The sequence below is a fragment of the Tursiops truncatus genome, chromosome 2 (assembly GCF_011762595.2).
Source record: "Tursiops truncatus isolate mTurTru1 chromosome 2, mTurTru1.mat.Y, whole genome shotgun sequence".
In the NCBI taxonomy this organism is placed as follows: domain Eukaryota; kingdom Metazoa; phylum Chordata; class Mammalia; order Artiodactyla; family Delphinidae; genus Tursiops; species Tursiops truncatus.
In genome coordinates this window covers 95,890,256-95,904,863 of record NC_047035.1, presented here as the reverse complement: position 1 = coordinate 95,904,863, position 14,608 = coordinate 95,890,256, and positions in this window count along the sequence as shown.

Here is a 14,608-nt window from a genome sequence, read left to right as displayed (position 1 = left end):
AGAGAGAGGCTGACCGATAGAAAGTTGATCTGTTTTCAAACCCCAATCATAACCTTTACTGATTTAGGATGACAATGCTTCTTGCACAAGTCCTTAAACAGGATCATGGGGGAAGACAGGTCTCTGCAAAAATGGTAAAAAGGCCCCTTTGGCTGGGCACACTGAGGAGAGCAATGGTCTCATCAGAAATAGGAAATAGCATTGCATTGCTTATTAGAGCTTATTCTCCTCTGCCTTCAAGGAGACTGAAGAAACACCAGTAAACATATATGACAGTGGGGCCCCAGAGGGGCAAAAAATGTGGTAATCAGAAATATGTTTAGGCAAAGCCTATACGAAGTGATGAAATAAAAGAAGGCATTGGATGACTTACTAGCAAAGAGCTGAGTGTCAAGCCAGAGATCTGAGCACACAGACTGACAGAGGCTCAGCACAAGAAGGAATCCCTATGTTTCACCCACAGTCCACGAGTGGTCTTAGGAGCGACATGTGAGGCATGTGCGATTCTCAGATTCATTCGATCTCAAATCTCATGATAGCTAAGACTAACTAGATACATTAAACTCAAGTTGATATTTTTAATAATAATAACAACATGTGTTAACATCTCTTGAGTGTTTTCTATTTGCCAGGATCTTTAAAGGCATTATCACATTAAATTCTCACAACAACCCATTTTCTGGGTAAGGAAATTGAGACTTAGAAAAATTAAAATTAACTTTCACAAGATCACAGAACTAATAAGTAGGAAGTCAGGATTTGAGCCCATGTCTTTGTAGAGCCAGAGCCCAAACTCTGAAACAGAAGGCTTTTCTGTGGTGACTGCAAGAAGGAAACACCGGCGAGGCCAAGAGGTGAGGGCTTTCCAGATAATTATGTGATAATTCAGGAGCCTCCTTGCCAGGGGCATCTGCAACACTCAGGTTACCCAGATATAGACCTAAAAGCAGTTTCTAAATCAGCTACAACTAAAAAGAAAAATTGATCGAAAAGGCCTGTTTGGTAGAATAACTCTGGCAACATACCCAGCATCAAAGACAGCCCAGATTAAAAGAAGACAATGTTTAAAGAGCTTCCCAGACACACACCAGCAACCCTCAAAAAGCCAGTCAGGACACACTTCAAGGTGATTCCATTTATCACCCTTCTCAAGAGATCCCAGTGTAGACCTCCTAATATCATCATATCCTCAGGACTATAGGTTCCCAGGTCACCACCTTTAATATTGGTCGTGACTGCGAGTTATTTGGAGTGTATGACACCTTGTATCAGCTGGGACTGGAGGAAACCAGGAGAGACAGATATGGGTTCGAACAGCATTTTTCCAGCAGCTTCTTACATATGTGTATTCTCCACCTGTGTGGAGAATCTTCCTGCTCCCCCCACCAATGTAGAGGAACAGGCCCAATCCACAGACCTCTTTTTAGGATCAAGAGGCCAGGTTTTTAGGAATGGATGCAAGCCAACATTTCATAACCATCAACAGACTAAGAATACTATGTGCCAAGGTCTGAGCTTGAGCCAGTGTGTCTCCATCTATGTAAGTAAGGAGGTAAGTAGAGATGGGCAACGATAATGGGATGAAACAAGGCAACAAGGCTCTGACATCTTTATGTAAATTTTTTATGGATCAGTTCTGCATTTAGTGTACATTAATCAAATATGTCCAATAATTTCCATTTTCATATACATTTTTTTTCCTAAATTCAGCTAAATAGATCTGTGAAGACAGAATTCTGGTCTGATTCATCATTCCCTCCCTCACCTACTGAGCTCAATACCTGGCACACAAGTATTGATAAATGTTAGTGTTTCTAAATGTAGCCTATTGCCTACTTTTTTCTTTTTTTTTTTTTAACCAGAAATTGAAGTGTGGCAATCAAACCTCACATCTGAATCATACACAATCTAATCTACCTCAGTCTTTCTCCATGGTGCCATGAGTTGTTTGGACCAGGACCCAGGCCATCATTTTTAGGACCATAGTAAGAAGCCATGGTAAATAACACTATCTGTTTTAACATGACTGGCTCCACTGAGATTGTATACATTAAAAACTCTGAATTCTTTTGCAAATCATCTGAATCACACCTGAGAAAGCTATTTCTAACGGGCATAGGTTTCATGTAAATGGACCCTTTTAAAGAGTCATAATACTTCAGAGCCAAAAGCTTCATGTGAATTATCTAGTCCAGCCCCCTTATTCGGCAGATGGAGAAGCACAGGCCCAGGAAGACAGGGGTCTTGCCTGTGGTCACACACCTGGTTGGAGACAGGACCAGGATGAGAGGCCCTGCCCAGATCCGCATATTCTCCACTCTAACTCTTTTTCCTTCTTCAGGTCTCAACTTAAAGCCTTTACTGACATCCACCTCTATCTAAATTAGATACTCCTCCTACTCCCCTCATAGTGTTCTATATGTTTGTACATTTGTTTTTACGATTCTGTGTTAAATGCCTGCCCTCTACCAGGACTATCCACTATCAGTAGCCTGCCAGGCACAGAATAGTCAATAAACATTTGTAGAATAAATGAATGAATGAATGAGTAAATAAATCCTCTCCAACGCTTTTCCCATTATACCATACAGCCTTCGTTTATTTATGTATCTAATGTATCCCTTTTACTTTTTCTGCCTATCCCCCAAAATTGCCTTTTCTGTCTATCCAGAAACATTGATAAGAAAACCTCAAAAATTAAAACAAAATAATTGAGAGCTTCTAGGCATACTTGAAACAGAAGTTTTATAAATCATTTTCATGAACCCCCTCATTTCTCAAGAACTCAGACCATACTTTCTTGATCTTTTGGCACGCTGCCTAGCACATTGGAATGGCAAGTAGTAGGAAATCAAAAGGCATTTACTGAATAAAAGAATGAAGAAATTAACAAGACATGTACATTGTACATATGACCAAATATTGGTAAATTATCTGAATGATAAGCTGAAATATCACCCAGAATTTTTTTATTTTACATATTCTCCAGGATGAGCCATCCGTGCCCTCCGGATGGAGCCACATTCTGAGAACTAGGCAGGAGGTTGATGGCACAGAGTTTGAACCGAAAGTGACTACTTGGTCTCTGTTACAAGAGGTTAGGGGCCCTGTGTCCTCAAAAGTGAGAATAAGTTGGGGGTCACAGAAAGGACAAGGAGTACAACATCCCCTGCCTACCGCAGTAGCAGGGACTCTGAAGCCAGGCTGCTCCCCTCTCTTTGTCGAAACCCAGCCAACGCTGCAGCCCGCTGGCCAAGCAGCAGCTGAAGAGAAGCCACCCACCGCTCCAACAGAGGCGCTGCACAGCCAATAGGGCAGCAGTGCGGCCCCCCGCACAGCCCAGCAGGCCTGACCTCAATGCCCTCCAAACAGAAAGCACTTTTCTGAATTTGAGAGAGAACGACTGCAACCACCCCTGTGGTAGCTTTAGGTTAAGTCCACGAAAGCAAGGGTTAACATAAAGTGCTGTGCCGTGAAAGCACTGCCTGTATTATGTTAAATCCCCTTTATAAAAGGAAAATCCAACTGTTGTGCAGAAAATCCCTACCCTTTCCGATCGATGCTTCCTACCACTAGGGCATCTAGTAATTTCTGATTCAGACTCCTGTAGCCTTTACTTCAATGACAGGGCACAGCAGGCCAGGGGCAGACAGCAGCCAGGCTCCGAGGGGCAAACCCTCAGCCCTGCCAAGAGGTGTGAGTGTTGGGGGGTGATGCACAAAGCAGAGGGGATGTCACTGTGGGTCGCCCTGGGACTCTTTTAAGCCATGCCCAGGTCCTCAATCATAGACTCAAGAGTTCAAAGGGCTATTAGGCTCTTGGTCACTGATCTCATCTCAAGGTGATAGTCACCTCTGGCCTTTCGGCAGACAGCATCCCCACTGTCCATCCATCTTGGAGCAGCTTGACACTGGATTCTCTACCCATTTTACAGCCAGTGAACATTCCCTATTGATTTATTGATCTGTGTCTGCCTGTGGAGGGAACTCGGAACAGACCCTGTGTGCACTCATAGCCTCCCGCATGGATTTTTTTCCCTCCTTTCTTTTCTCCTTTTTATCAAGGCATGTTAGCAGTCCAGGGTACAGCAGGAATTAGAGCGTGCAGGAGCACAATTTACCAGATGTGAATGTGCCCAGCTCCAGTAGCTTGGTCAAGTCTGCTTGTCTTTTCTTTCCTTTTCCCATTTTTTAAATTTTGTCTCTAACTCTGAAATACCCACCCCTCACTCATTCTTATTTTGTCCTGTGAGTCCCTCCTTTCCCTTACCTTTATTTGAAATAGTTCTTAAATCCAACACAGAACAAGCAGTGAGAAGGGGGTTAGGAGAACCAACAAATTCTTTTTCCCTATTGTCTGTTTGCTGTCACATCCCATTACAGGCGAGTACCTTATTTCCAAAAACGAAAGAGTTCCTCCTCACCCTTGGCTTTTGAATAAGCAATATTCAATTGCTTTGGATCATTTATAATTCAATTCTGAGTCATTCTGATTGTACCGGTTTCTCTTCTAGAAAAATTAAATTTTTCCAGCACACTCTTCCTTACTGGAATTTCATGAATGAGCACTGTGAAGTCATAAAATCTGTGTGGTCCTTAAGCTTTTTAATCAGCACAGCAAGGTTAAGAAATTGCCTATGAAGCAAATCTCTTTATTCAAAGGAGAAACAGAAAGTGCAAAATCCTTATAAACACCAAACATCTACAAGGTATAAGGTGCAACAACAGAAATCATTGGAACAACAGCTAGTGTGTCTTAAGCAGAGCACATGGCTATGCTTAGCAGTAATTACTTCCAAGCCATCTCAGATGGGATCTACAAATCACACCTCCAGATCCCACAGTTCTTACTGTCTTTGGAGTTTTCCATGAAAGGAATCATTTATCTCCTGATAGTAATTAGATGGGAAGATGACTATGGTATTTTATAAGCAAAATATTGCATTGATCAGGACACTGGTTATCCAGGTCACGTTTACTCACAAATATATTTTCTCAAAAAATAATAATTTGTTTTGCTTGAAATAAACAAATTGTTACTCACCAAAGCAAAATTTCCCAAATAGACACACTGGAGGGTAAGGCTCCTTTAAATGCCTGCTATCCAGCTTCAGAGTTCTAGAAATTTCTGAACATGTATTGACTGATTTCAGACCCAGTAGCCCCATTTTAATTCTCCTCCCCCCAAAAAACCTCCTCATTTCACTTACAGCTATCAATTGTCCAAGACACCTAATGTGACCAATATAAGCTAGTTTCCTGTTTCCGTCTGCTTATTTAATCATGTAGGTGTGTTACAAATTTTTGTCTTTTTTAATTACCTGTGTTTAATCTTTTTAAAATTTAATTGAACTCAAGATTCCAGTGACAAAGTAAGCAAAGACAATTAAAAACAAATCAAAAATGCAAATTAAAACAGGTTACAATTTTTTACCTATCAATTAGCAAAAAAATTTAATAATAATTCATAAGACTGGTAAAATATGGTAAATAAAAATCATGTAGGTAGTATAAGTTGGTAAAACCATTTTAAAAAATAATTCAACAGCATATATCAATAGTCTTTAGAATGAATATATCCTTTTGATCTAATCTAAGAGACAACTTTAAACAATGAAAAATATTTATGCTAGAAGAGGTTTAAGCAGTAGCACATGAAAATAGCATAAAAAAGAGGAAAAATTTTCAAAAATATGGAATGATTAAGTTGTGGTATGGTCACTCAATGTAATGAACCATTACAAAGCATGAATGGCTGTGAAGAATGTAATAAAGAAAACTTCCTCTACTTTAATAATAAGTGTAGAGGACTACCAAATATCATCAACAACATAATTATAACTAGATGAATGGAAGTGGGTACAGAAAAAAATACATTGGAAAGTAATTCCCTAAATGCCAGAAATAATGTTAGGTTGGAACTATAAGATAAATAATTATTTTCTCACCCCAATGTTCTTTCAACTTGCATATATAATATTTCTAATAAAAATAAGCATAAAGGGACTTCCCTGGTGGCTCAGTGGTTAAGTATCCCCCTGCCAATGCAGGGGACATGGGTTCGTGCCCTGGTCCAGGAAGATCCCACATGCCACGGAGCAACTAAGCCCGTGTGCCACAACTACTGAGCCCACGTGCCAAAACTACTGAAGCCCATGCACCTAGAGCCCATGCTCTGCAATGAAGACAAGCCACCACAATGAGAAGCCCGTGCACCACAACGAAGAGGAGCCCCTGCTCGCTGCAACTAGAGAAACGAAGCAACGAAGACCCAACGCAGCCAAAAATGAATAAATAAATTTTAAAATATATATATATATATATATATATATATATATATATATGAGCATAAAAACTTGTAAAAAGTGTAATGACCACTTGCCTTTGAAATAATTTGGGATGGTTTTCAAACATGTAATGAAAGTTTCACATTTTGATTTGCCTAACGTATGGAACAGAGGTAGGGAACTGGGCTATTTGCTTTGGTAAAATGGTTTTGAAAGTTACTGGACTTTTTTCCCATAAGCAGTAGAAAACTTTTCACCAGTGGGCAGCCAGCAAACCAACAATAACACAGGGCTGACTAGGTATCTTGAGATTGTGTGGTGCAGTAGGAAAAGGCTTGTGGTCAAATATTCTGGATTCTAGACCCAATACTGCTATCAACTAACTGAGGAAAATATCACTCAGCTTCACACTTCAGTATTTTTTTTCCATTCAAACAGATAAAATCACTTTTAGTACATAAACCTAAAAGGTTATGATTGATCATTGGATAAAATACCTGACATTGGGTAAAATACCTGACATCACTCAGTTCCAGCTCTCACTTCTCCCCTCTAGAATAATAATTATTGATTTTTTCCACTCTTATTCTTGTTGGACTGGCCACTTTAAGTAGTCCCTCAGTTTCGTCATCTAGAATGGTGCCAGTGTAGATGTCATTCACCCTTGTGGCAGGATGGTTGTCCAGATTTCCACTACACATACCCAGACTGATGGCAAGCCCACCTCCTTCAGAGCGAAGTGCTGACCAATGGCACAGGCCCTAAGGGGGGTGTGACAGGAGGACAGGCTGAGTCAGTCCACTGACCTGCATATATCTGGAAACTGGGCTGCAAGAACAAACAAAAGTGAACTGTAAGCCGAGATGTCCCAGCAAGAAAACAAAGGTTAAAGCTAGGCATATCTTTAACAAGATGAAGTCAACAGTTGGACAGAACTTTCTACCTGGGATTCTCTTATGAGGGAGAGTCACAGTCATCAGATCCAAGTATCACATGAACACATTGTCCACAAAAATGACCAGAAGTCTAAGTGAACATCCTCCTTGCCGAGAACAAATACCAATGCTTTTCCCTGAGCCCCCCTAAGAGTCCAGATGGTAAAGTAGCTTGTAAGAGCTACAGAGGCAAGTCTTAAACTGATTTCTTTATTCAACTAGCATTGATCAAACTCCACAAAGTGCTAAACAAAGAGGATGCAAAGAAGAATAGGCACAATCCTGGTCTCTAAAGGTCTGCGGTCCATGGAAATATCCAAATGTTACACACTTAGCATCCTGTACAAGATCTAGTGCTTTCAATGCAGCGCTGCATTTAAACTTCCAGCAGCCGTTTGAGGTTTTGATTGGCATAGGCTGCCAGACTGAGAAAAGGACACAATTAAGACTAAAAAAGCCTCCTCTGTTCATATTTGGGATAGGCAAATATTCAAAGAGCAAGAAGAAAATGGGCACAGAATGTGGCAAGTCCACAAAGTTGAAAGAGTATAAGAATTAGAGTGAATAAATCCCAGCATACTTTTCTCTTGTGCAAAGGAGGAAAGAAATGCATTTGCATGTTCCCCACCACAGTGTGTCCTGAGGGTCCCAAGTAAGAGTGCTAAGGAGAAGCAAAGTCCCTTGAGACTCTCAGTTCAGAGGGAGGGTGTTTGCAATTCCTATGAGTACTTCTTGTCCAATTCCTCTGGCTGCAGGGTTCCAGCACCATCAGTCCCAGCCTTGAGGTCCAAAGAACCTAGAGTTAATAAGAGGAAGCTCCAGGAAGAGTCCTGAAGTTGACCCACTCAGCTGCAAATTTAGCACTTTTTTTTTATCAAGTAGTCCAGCAATCACAAACCAGGAAACTTTTCCCAGGAGGCAGAGAGCCCTTTACCACCTCCATTCTGCTCAAACCAACTCCCTATCCTGCATCTTGTTGCCCTTGAGTAAAACCTATGGAAAAATAATCTTAAAATGTCAAAACTGGAATGGACTTTAGAAATCATTTTGTTCAGTCTCTCATTTTATAAGTAGAAAATGGAGGTCCACAAAGAGATCACACCTTGCCTAAAAGGCCACACTTTTTGTGACATGGGCCAAGGTAGACCTATCTACTCATACACATCCATGCATCCATTTGTACATGCTATCTCAGAGCAAGTGAGTGACACACTAAGTCACTTGTCTAGACTGTATGTTTGTCATTTTAAGGACCACCTGTACTAAATATAAGTATTGTTTGTGCTGCAAAGGAAATGCAGTTGGGCATGTACTTCTCTTCCTTATTTGTATTGCAAATAAGATCGTGAAGACAAAAAGCAAACACTAATGTTATCTTAAAATGATTTCACCAGTGTTGGTATTGGTATTCCTCATTGATTAGAACTTGCTTTTGACTTATTCATGGATTAATGTTGCTTGTTAAAGAAAATAAAGCAGACTCCTAACCATCCAACATACCTGAGGTGAAATACTTACAGCTTTCAACGTTGTACTGGTTAGACAAGCTGGCCATGATACAAAATCATTCAATCTTGCCACCTTTCTGCCAGACTCTTCCTGCACGCACACACACACACACACACACACACACACACACACACACACACACATATATACAAACACACTTCTGGTCCCCTCTGTCCTGCCACTTGCTGATGCTATTTGCCAGGGAGTAAAGGTGTCGGTGAGCTCTGAAAATTGGATCACAGGGACAGCTCCACACTGGCCACAGTCATGCTGATGGCAAGACTGATCAATCAATACCCTGTGTGACACTTTCAGAATTCACTGGAAATGATGCCCTTTTCAAATGACACCCACATTTTATCCAGAGCAGCTCTAGTGGGGAAAAACACCATATCAATGTGTTTTTCTTAGATATATTTGGTTCCAGTAAACTTTGTTGGTTAGGACCAGTAAGTGTATCTTCAACCTCCCTGCTCCTATCCCAGAGCCTTTGAACCAGGAGGAGATAAAATGTTAGGCAGCACAGCACGCTGACATTTTTCTGAGCTGCTAAATCTCACATATAGCATAGAAGATGCCCACACTTTTTTCAGTGCAATAGGTCTTTAAAATTCTAGGTTTGTTTTGGACTTCCAGCACACCAGGCTCATAAAGAAAACATGGAAATTTCTTCCAGAATGAAAGCTTAAATTGCCAGGCTGCTGTTCTATATACTACTTTGAGGGAGCTGACCCTTACCTCTCCCCTACGATGCCAGGGGTGGGGGGCCAGGAGGGGTGGGGAGCACAAAGGCAATAGTTTGCTTTCTTTGCAGTAGGTGTGCAGCTAGCTAGGCCAGCCTAGAAAGTTAGCAATGCTGCCTAACCATACCAGATGGGAAGCTCTGGTTTAACTGCTAAGTTCTAGTGAGCTGACAGATCATGTTCCCAACACATCCTAACATCAAGCAGCCCATTCAGGCCCTCAAGAGGAGAGGTTCCAAAGGGCCTTGAGGAACTGAAGAATTAGACAAGTGACCCTTCTGACTCTGGAGGACTCGGGAGGAAAGGGTGAAAGAAGAGAACAGACAGAAATAGGATTCCAGCTGCCACCATTTCAATAAAACTCCAGATAATAAGAGTTAATAGCAGTTATTCTCAACTTGAGCATGCTCCAAGATGACCTGGAGGGCTTGTTCAAACACAGGTTGCTGGGCCCCTTCCCCAGAGGTCTAGATTTAGTAGGTCTGGGGTGGGGCCTCCAACTTCGCATTTTTAACAGCCTTCCATGTGATACTGCTGCTGTTGCTCTGAGGACCACATTTTGAGGACTACTGGTTTAGAGTACCTTTAAATTACCTACAAACCAAATAAACCCAGCTGTGTAAAGAGCACTTGCATTTTTTTATTTTATTGTGTTTATCAGGGTACATATGATAAAGCATCTCTTTAATGGAACAAATTTCTCAAAACGTTCTGGGAGTGTTTGGTTGGTTGGTTTTTATTTTTGTTTCTTGCTTTGTCTTTTCTACTCGGCACTATGGAAGAACAAATGTGGACTGAATTTTCTTCTCTGACCATGACAATTCTGCAAACAAAACAGGCATGTGACTAGTCCTTGGCAGTTCAAGTTCCCCTTAAGGTTCAGGGAACAATCACTGGGACCTTTGGTATCCAGGTCAACTGAGTTAACCAGACGCTAGTCAATCACAGGGCTTTGGACTGTCACAATGAATGGGCAATCAATGGGCCATCCTGTTCAGTTGTTGAAATGCAAAATCTAATGGCTGGTCATTTCAGGATCTGGTTATCATGAAATCTGAGTGAGCTTTCTTTAAATGGCCAAGTTCTCAAATATGAAGCAATTTGATTGGTCTCTCAGCCATTTTCTCCCTCAACCAATCAGGTTAATTATCAAGAACTACCAAAAAGTCCCTAAAATAAAACAATTAAGATAAATAATCCCCACCTTTCTAACAGGAGTTCAAAAATATTTATAAGGAACCACTATTTTCTTTTTTTAGGAAATCAAATCTATGAGCACACAAATATTAAAACTGAATATAGAGTAACCCTCTCTAGTCATGAGTGTCCCTTTATAAAGAATTCCAATATCTGTGGATTTGCTTCTGAGCAGCTCAGCAGCAACTAGGAGAATTCAGTTACAATGCATGAGATTTATGATTCCCTCCAAATGGGGATAATTAGAAGAAGAGAAAGTGTTGTAGGGAATAGGAAAAGGAGCACAAAAGACAGTAGAACATGGGCAGGAGTTTTTGCAATGTTTTTCTCTCTCTCTGAGGATATTGAGAGAAGGTAAAACCCATCTCAGAACTGCTCTCCTGTGCCCATTCAAAGGAAGGAAGCAAAGATATGAGTATGGGGGCTGAGCATAAAGCTAGCTGAGCAGAGGGACGCTCTAAGTCTCTGTGCCTCTATGTATTAGGGAGAGGAGGTGAGAAATAATTGGTTAATGAGAATGAGTTAAATAAAATTTTCCCTAAGGCTCAGAGTTTGTTTATTTGTTAGTTTCTCTCTCTCCTCCATTTTTAACAACCAAGTCACTATACATTCCTAAATATAAATAGGACCTGAGATGAGACAGGCAAGAACTCTAAGCCACTATATCAGAAAAGACACTAAATATCTGGATAGTGGGGAAGACACAAAGAAAAGCCCAAGAGGAAGGAGGTGATATCAATTTTTTAAAAGTGTTAAAACAATGGTAGAGGAAATCCTAAAATATTTTGCAGTAACCAAAGAGTGGCAAAAAAAATTAACTATGATGTAACTTTTATAACCAATTAATGATGAGTAGTATGTCATTGGTGTTCTCTTTACTTAATGGATTAATCTTACTATTTTATTTTCATCTCAAAATAGTTAAAATGATTTTGTGGGTGTCCACCCACTTTCTCAGTTCCCTGACTTTTTTTTCTTTTCCAGTTTTATTAAATACACCTAAGAGTGATACTCCTCATTTATTTATGTTTTATTTCTTGATTAACACAGGTATATTTCTCACATTAGTGAGAAATTTTATGTGATTAAAATAATTAATAAGATGTTAAAAAGTTGATGCTTAAATTGCTTAAAACTAAATTTAAGATAATGTTTTAGACATGTATAAAATATTCAGCATTTCTAGAAGGACAAATATCTAATCTAAGATAAATAAGCTGGCATATTTCAAAATTTTAGTAGATGTACATTTTGGTCCATTCTAATGAATATTGACCAAACTCCCTTATTTTTTGTTTTATCATTTTTTTAATCATTTGATATTTTTATAGATTATACTCCATATAAAATGCAGCCCTTTTGCCTATAAGATCATCTGATTCTCAACCATGAATCCTCCTACCTGGGGGCTTTCAATAACCTAATCCTTATGAATTTGGAAGCAACTCCTATGTTGTATATGCAAGTCAACAAGGTCGATTACTGGAGCTTTGCACAGCACTGTATGAGGCAGGAGGTGGAGGAACAGGGAAGGACAGAAAAGACAGTAAGACATGTTCCTGGACCTTAAAGAGCTCACAGTCTAGTGGTGAAGACAGATTAACAAACACCAAACTGTAATTCCAGTAAGAAGTAAAGAAAAAGTGTCCAAAGTATTTTAGGACCACTTTTTGTGTGAGATTGGCAAGGAGGAAGGTTCCAGAAGTTTTCACAATGGAAGACACACTTAAACTGAACCTTGAAAAACAAACAAGACTTCCCCATGCTAGAAATAGGAGTAAGAGAAGGGAATATTCTAGTCAAAGTTTGTGACCTATTCAAGAAACCCCGCTGTATCAATCAAGGTTCACAGCCACCATGAGCATTATGGACATAAGGGATTTGCTTTGAGAATCAGACCTTACACAAATGTGGGAGGAGCTGGGAACGTGAAGTCTGGTAGGGGCAGCCAGAAGATCAGAGAAAAAGTCATTAAACAGTCTACCTGAAGCACTGGCAAGGGAAGACAGCCAGAGCTTGCAGGGAAATGCAAGAAACCAATCCAGCCAGCCACCAAAGTGAAATGACAAAGGAGGAGCTTGTGGGCAGTACCAGGGAAAGCTACTGCCTTTTAAAAAGCCAACATCTCTGTGCATCCACAGTCAGAAGTATGATAGTGGGCTTGAGGCCATTATGTGTCAGCAGGGCAGCAACTGGGAAAATGAGCTGGACATAGAGTGGAGGACCAGCAGAACCCATCAGGTTTTGCAACTGACCATGATCTGCTACTTTTCTCCTACCTCCCAAAGTTCATTCAAGTTCTTCTTTTGAACAACTGTAACCAGGAACCATACAGAGAGGGAGTTCTAGGAAATACAGTTCTTAGATTAACCAAGTTGATATAGCCTAATCCCAAAGTAGTTGTAAGAAGAAAAACTGGAAAGAGTGCTTTGAGACCAAATAACTTGTCCTCCGATTTGAAGAAACTGGGCAGTCCTTAAAAGTTTTAACAGTAGATTGCACATCCAATTTCTCTTTATAAAATATAACTTGAGCGGCTGTATGCCATATATCACAAATGGGGAATAGAGAGCGGATTCTTTCTTTTTCTTCCCAAAAAAGCAATCTATTAAAAGCAACAATGAAGCAACTTACTGCCACATTTCTTTGAGAGCAGGTTCTTTCACATCTCTCTGAGTTTACTCATTTCCTCTCCCTGAATTTCAGTTCTTCTTGCCCATCCAGTGAAAAATTCTTCCTCCTCACAGATTTCTCTCAAACATCACCACTTCTGTGAAGTCTTCTCTGACTCCCCACTCAGAATTCTTTATTTCCCCCTCTGGTTTCCCATAACATCCTGTATATACTTCTATTGAAGCACTTTTCAAATTACGCTATAAGTTTCTGTTTTCATATTTCTTTTTCTTCAGTTAAACATAAGGTCCTTGAGAAGAGGGACCATGTTTTATTAGTCATTGTATACCCAAGATCTGGTTCATAGCAAATGTTCAATAAACATGGAGTGAATAAATGAATGAATGTAACCCAGTGATGACATTAATGTAATAGTCTAGGTTAAAGATCCAGAAGGTTTGGATTAGAAGAGTGGCAATGGGGAGGCAGAGAGTGAGGAGTATCCATATAACATTTTAAAAACAAAATGGCAAAAATTTGGTACCAAGATGTAGGAGACAGACTCTGATAAATGCTATAAATGAAATAAAGTGTAAGGTTGTAGAGGGGATCATGGTTAAGTTTCAGCAAAGGGATGGAACTGTTATAACATTAAGAAAACTATAAGTCCATAAAGTAAAAATAGTCAAAGCACTATCCAACAAATGGGTCCTACTTATCAGGTAGTCAGACAACTAAGAGAAGTAAATAATACTATATATTAGAATTTTCTATAGGAAACATGAATTTCTAAATTTCCACCTCTGTTCTCATTTTGTTTCACTTGGCAGCTATCACCAGGCAACTTTAATGGAATCAAAAGAACTATAAAAATACATAATAACTTTTGTTGAAATTTTAGCATGAAGCATCTGGCATTGTTGGTTCACTACAGGTTTCCAAAATGGCTCCACACTGAACTGAGCAAGACAGCGAGCTCCTATTCATTTACTTACTTGTTTATTTATTTATAGGCTGAATCTCTTTTCTCACAGGTTTGGGATTATACTCCAGCTCTGCTCCACATTAACTGAATGACAGATAATACCAAATTGCTTTCCAAAGGGATCATACCAATATACAATTTAGTGTATGTGAGTTCCATTGCTCCATATCTCAAATAACACTAGGCATGTGCCAGTCCTATTAATTTTAGCCATTCAGGAAGAAGGCTATTAGCATCTTATGGTCTTAATTTGCATTTCCCTGACTTTTAAGGAAATTGAGAAAACTTCATATATGTTTTGGCCATTTAAATTTTATATTTTATGGAATGCCTGTTCAAG